The sequence below is a fragment of the Chelonia mydas genome, chromosome 4 (assembly GCF_015237465.2).
Source record: "Chelonia mydas isolate rCheMyd1 chromosome 4, rCheMyd1.pri.v2, whole genome shotgun sequence".
NCBI classification, from domain to species: Eukaryota; Metazoa; Chordata; order Testudines; family Cheloniidae; genus Chelonia; species Chelonia mydas.
In genome coordinates this window covers 25,128,364-25,134,772 of record NC_057852.1, presented here as the reverse complement: position 1 = coordinate 25,134,772, position 6,409 = coordinate 25,128,364, and the positions used below count along the sequence as shown (strand labels likewise).

Below are 6,409 nucleotides of genomic sequence, written 5' to 3'. Positions count from 1 at the left end.
ATACTTGCTGATAAGCAAAAGTAGAGCACCCAAAACTCTTACCAAAGTGAGTGGGTGTCTTCTTTTGTGCTCAGTGAACCAGTATTTAACCTAAAACACTGCACAGTTGGCCCCATAGTATTTTATAAAGGAAAGGAAAGAATAAAAAGTTGACATACTTGTCAAGCTGACATCCAGGTACAGTATTACTTTCAGAGAACCCACAATAAAAACTAAAGGTGATAAAACATGCTCGTTTTTCAAATACTTTAAAGTGTGCGTCTTTCAAATTAAAGATAAATAGCTTTAATGCATTCATGCCTTTTAATTTTTCAACTGTTTTCACCACCACTAACCAAGGGTAAATATTTAATTGAAATCCATTACTCTATATGTACATATCTGTCTGTCTGTCTCTCTCTCTCTCTCTCTCTCACACACACACACACACACACACACACAGAGTCCAAGTCAAAGGCAGTGGGTGGTTTGTGTCAGGGTTGGGCTTAGCTCTGCTCTTCCAGAATAAGATAAATGTAAGTGATGAAGAACTCCTGGGGTTGGCTGCACTCATTTTGTATTCAACACTGACTGGCCCTTTTTTCCTCTCTCTCTTTGTATGTTCAAGCCTACTTGAGTTTCTTTTTTCTTTTGAAGAACTTAGTTCTTTTGATGTGATTCAAGGCACGCCCTGCTGCAAAGAGAACTTCACAGGAATCGGAAACATAAGCACACCGGTCTGAAACAGTTACTGTACAATAGCAAGAATGCATCAAGTCTTGAAGATGAATTTTCTTTCTTTAAGAAATCATTATCTTTCAGGGCTGAGGAGGGTAGGGGTTTGGGGCTCAGTCTTTAAACAAAATCTCCATCAATTTCAATAAGAAGTTTGCCTGAGTCAGACCTGCAGGAGCAGGCACAATATCAGTACAGAAATAATTTGGTTTTGCAGAAAGCTTGCAGTATGTGCTGCATATGCACAATAGTGTACAGATCTGAGCTAAACTGTACAATCAATCGTGTCGCCTAACCTTCTTATGCTGGTTACATATAAAATCAACTTAAATCAACATGCTTCACTGTGCTTCGCTAGCCTCAAAGTATTAGCAAATGTGTTCCCTTCCTCTCCTCCCCACCTCCCAGACAAAAAATTCAGATACAAAAGTAATACCAAGAATCTCTCTCAAGCCCTCAAGATAGTTATATTTAGGAATGAGTACTCGTACAATTCCAGGCTGGGATTTTAAAAAGCACCTAAGGGAATTAGGCTCACAATTCACATTGAATTGCAATATTAACTCCAGTAGGTTCCTTTGGGGGGGGAAAAAAAGTCACCATCTCATCTAACCAGTATAGACACACAGTATAGAATAATGCTAAATACAAATTTACATAAAAGTTTCCACAAATAAAAAGTTACAGAACTACAGTTTTAGGTTATTTCAGATCTTGCATTGCATTTAAGTATTTAATAGTTAATTCTTGATGTTATACATAAGATCAGGCTAAAGGTCAACTGAAAAAAAAGTTAATTTACATTATTTTATTTGCTCTGAATCAAGTTTTTAAATTGATCAGGATGAAAGAATAAGTCCAGTTTGTTCCCATGTAATCTATGGCAAATGCATTTAATGCTATGAATTATTTTTGTTCTATTTAAATTTCTAAAGAAAAAAAATGAAAGCTGCAAGATATGTAAAAACCAAACAAGACATCTGGAGTTACACGACATTTTGAACATCACTGCTTTCTCAAAAAATCTGCTGTGCCACATCCCAGTCTACATCTGTAGTGCTTACTCATGTGAGTAATCCTTTAGAAGCCAACATGGCCACAATTCTGCAAAGCATTCTGCTTGGGAGTGGGTGGACCATTACACTCACATGGAATTCGCACTGACTTCGCAGGTTTGGGTCCTGTGAAAGTAATTACTATTCATGGGTGAAATTAATCTCCAGCAAAGGGCTAGCACAAGGTCCCTATTCTGGGTCCAGTCTTGCAGACACTACCATGAGTAGTCCCTCTGTGCACACCAAAGAGTAAGTACTGTCTTCATGGGAAAGGCAAAACACCACTGTAACAATACTTGCCTACCTCCTGGGGCTGTTTTGAGGCATCATTAATCTTTGTGATGCACTTTGAAATCTTTAGATAAAAAGGCACTAACATGTAATGAGAGCATTATTAATTTATTACTAATTACCAAGAGCTCAAGTTGTACCAATGCTCTTCAAAAGAAAAGCTAGGTTCAAAGAGGACAGCGTTTCTAGCAGCATTTGCTAATATTTTACCTGGGATCATATCAGATTTCATTGTATTTATTTAGAACTTGACTCTACAAGTTGTAAGTGCCCCCTTCAAACTGCTGAGCACACTCACTCCCACTGGAGTTAGGGCACTTGTCACCTCAAGGAACTGCTCAGCATCTTGTAGGATCAGGCCTTCAGAAATTAAATTAGAAGAGTTAACCAAACATTGTCAACATGAATATCATGGCTATTGTGATGAGCTGTTATACACTGTCGCTGTGCCCTTATGTCTATGAAATCGTCCAGAATAGGATGGGTGAAATGGAAACTCTGGAACTAAGAAAAACTGGAAATAAGAACTCTCCCTTCCAAGTTTAGAATCAAATTCAACCATTTACGTTTTTGAAATGTAAATATACATGACCAGAACCAAAAGTTAAAAAATACTGGAAAGACTTCATTTTTCCAGCCTTTCACCTTGAACTCATCACTCCTCTCTTTACATCCCTCCAGTGGCTCCCGCTTCTCAATTGCATCAAACATAAAACTACTTTTCTTTACTTTCAAAGCCCTTCATGACCTATTTCCATCCTAGCTATCATCTCTCATTCACCATTGGAACGTTGACCACCACCTCCAATCCACCCATGATGCCAGCCTCCATTGTTCATTTGTTACATTTTCAAACAAGCAACGTCATGCTTTCTCCCATACTGCCCCATATGCTTGGGAGGGGCTCCCCATGAACATCTGCAAAAGTAACTATCGGCCTTCAAAGCCCTCCTCAAAATTCTTTTCTGTGATGCCTATTTCAATTGGTTTTTGAGATCCAATAGGCTGTGATCTCAGCACACTAGCAACCTAACATGCTGACCAATATTGTCTCATTGTTTCCTAATGCTCCCCAGGCGGTGTCCATCGGTCATCTCTTATCTTATACTTAGGACTGTAAGGTCTTTGCGGCAGGACATAGTCTTTCAGCTGGGATCCATGAAGGAACTTAGGTATTGTGTGACTAAGGGGACAGGCACCTAACCTTAAGGCCCCTGGAAAAAAAAGCCACAGGAACACCACTGCCATCCTCAGTGGCTGAGTTAGGTACTTAGGCTCAATATACAATGAATGGGGAGACAGGTGCCTTAGACTGCAATCCACAAAGCCAGCAGGCTAGGCTCCCTGCCTAAGCTAGTCAATGGAAAATGCAAACAACAGGGGTGTGTCCTAAGCCCTGCCCCTTGCACAGAGTTCTGTGCCTAAGTCCAGGCTGCAGGGAGGCTCCTGTCTCGGCTTAGTGATCCGCAAATGAGAACCAGCCACCTGGAGAAGGTGGCTTAGGTGCCAAATGCATTTCCTGTGGGAATGAATTAGGTGCCTGCTTCACTCCACACAAGATAGCTGGAGGAGGAGGAGTTGATGCCCACCTTAACTTTCAGTGTAGTGGTTAGTACACTCCCTTGGGACACTGGAGATCCAGGTTCAGTTCCCCCACCTCTGCCAGAGAATAGGGGGCCTCCCTCCACTCAGGTGAGTACTCTAACCACTGAGCTATAGAATAGTCTGATGTGGAGCTCTCTCACTGTCTCTTGATGAAGCCATTCCATTGTGGATAAATGAGGAGTGATTTGAGCTAGGATATTGGACTTGGGGTCACCCACCTCCAAGGTGTGTGCCCTAACCACTGGAGTCAGTCACTCTCTCTGGCCCAATCACTATTCCATTGTGGATGGATACCCCAGATTTTGAATGGGACCCAATCTGGTAGGCACACTCAGAGGCCCTGACTTAGGCCTTGGGCCACCTTTCTTCCCCCAGTTTGTGAATTGCTCTGGGGATTAGTTGGGAGATACGCATCCAGATGCTTAGAGGGAGGCAGCAGTGCTCATGCTCAAAGGCAGGAACATAGGTGCCTAGAGAACTTTTACCCTGAAAACTTAGGCATTGAATTAGTTTAGGTGCCTATAGTTTGGTAGGAGTACTGTGAACTGCAGAACGTAAAACTGAGGGTTAAGTACCTTTTGTGCACTTGGGACTTTGTTGTGTGTTTTGTACAGGATCTAGCACAATGCAGTCCTGATCTATGACGACAGCTCCCGAGGGCTACGGTAATAGAAACCGACAACAACAAGATTATTGTGATTTGGATAGTGCCCTAAAGGCTGTTCTGCTAATATTTCTGAATACGAATGGAACCCAAACTCCTGGCCACCTCATTTCCAGACAAGCACAATTTGTATAAATTTTGGATTAGGATCTGCACTTTGGGACAAATATCCAAATTGATTCCAAATACTGAACCTCCTTGAAGTTCCTCTGTTCTGGACTAATGGTGAAAAGAGGTAGAAGATAGAGGAAGGATTTTATGAAGATAACAACCTGGGTAAAAATGTGAAGATTTTCCTTGGAGAAGAGCAGTTTTGCGGTTAAGCACTGGACTCAGGCTTGAGAATGGGGTCCAATTTCTATCTGTGCCAACAGACTTGACTTTCTGTGTTTCAGTTTCTCATCTATTAAATGGTGATAATATTCTCTCCCCAGCCTTTGTCTTGTCTATTTAAATTGTAAACGCTTTGGGGGCAGGCACTATTTGTTATTATGTGTTTGTTCAGTGCCTAGCACAATAGGGCCCAGAGCTCATTTTGGGCCTTTAAGCACTACTCTAAAATAGTAGTGCCTTCTTTAGTAGTATTGTGTTGACGTGTCTCCTCTTAAAAATATGGTAGTTATGTTAACTATTTTAAAGAACAGTGTTCTTTACATTGAAATTTAATGTATTTCAATATATTAGTATTAACAAATACGTTGTAAAATAATAAGACTTACTCTTCACAAAGGAGACATTTTACAACTACAGAAAGAGATTCTATGATGCAACAGCAGCTTTTCCAAATGGCTTATGGCAGAAGGATGAATGCTAAGAGCCAGATAGTCCCCTCCATCCAGTTGGTCAACCCCTACTGCTGTCAATGGCAATTTCACACGAAGGATAAAGGGAATGTAGGAGCTGAAGGGTCTCGTACAATATGTGGGATTGCTGCTATTAGATCCTACTCCATAGGACTCCAGCATATTGTTTAACGGTAGCTGTTCACTGTGTTATGGTTACAATTATAGCAATCTGCTTTAGAGGAGCGTTATACCCTAACTTCAGACTGAAATTTCATGTCTAAGCTCAATAGTACAGCAATAATATAAGTTTATGTGCAAATAAAATAAATTGACTATTTTCTTTTGTGTTAATGTAGCTTATAAATATCCAGTTTCCCAATGAAAGAAGACTTTTCTATAATTCTGTGTTTACAAATGATTTTCGTTTTTCAGTTTAAGACTGGCCATCCTGCTCTTTGGAGTACGAGGGCATTTGAGTCTGAGAGTCCTACTGAATTGTCAGAGATTGCAGTGATTCAACTGGGAACTGCCATTCTTGGCTCCAAATGCAGCTTGAAAGTATGCCGTAAGGAAGGGGCTGATATGAGTGGGGAGAAGAGGAGACATGGGGTCTGGAGTGACGCAGGCCGAGGACAAGGTACGAAAGACAGAGGGTGGTCACCTTAGGGGGAAAGAGGTCCAGAGGGTGGCCACAACCTGCCCAGCAACGAGCAGCCCAGCTCAGTCGTCTAGCTAACAAAACCCTTTCCCAGATGACACCTCCCTCTATCCCCATACAAAAAGTCTCTAGCGGATGACAAACCCTGTCATCTCTGCGCTCCCTTGCGCGTGCCCCATCCATCCTTCTCTAGCTAGCAGAGTCCTACTGCCCCATGCCCCAAGTTAGCCTGTATGTGCTTTGATGAGCGCCTCCTTGCCAACTTCCAAGAAAACCAACCAACCCTGGCAGCTGTCAACGAGCCACCAGGTGGCCAGGTCTTCACTGAGGTGGCCCTGGGCTGCGGCACTCCCTCCTCTTTAACAGCCATCAGCGACCATCCTGTCCCACTTTCAAAGGGCACACGAAGAGGTCTCTTGGCAGCAAGATTTTGAAACCACTGTTGGCTCCCTATGGGTTACCCTCCCCCTTTCCCTTATACAGGCAAACCCCACCCTGGCTTCCTTGGCATTAGGGTGCCTGCTCAAAAGATAGACTAACACGGCTGCTACTCTGAAACCTGTATTTGCAAAAAGAAAAGGAGTACCTGTAGCACCTTAGAGACTAACACATTTATTTGAGCATAAGCTTTTGTGAG

The 6,409-nt window shown here is 42.1% G+C and overlaps 1 long non-coding RNA gene across 1 annotated transcript; it reads left to right on the top strand.

Annotated features, from left to right (window-relative positions):
• Positions 1-3,424: 3,424 nt before the first annotated feature.
• LOC122465713 lies at positions 3,425-4,336 on the top strand. The gene is made up of 2 exons (XR_006290735.1): positions 3,425-3,752; positions 4,280-4,336. It is a non-coding gene; the product is annotated as an uncharacterized LOC122465713 (long non-coding RNA).
• The last annotated feature ends 2,073 nt before the right edge of the window (positions 4,337-6,409 follow it).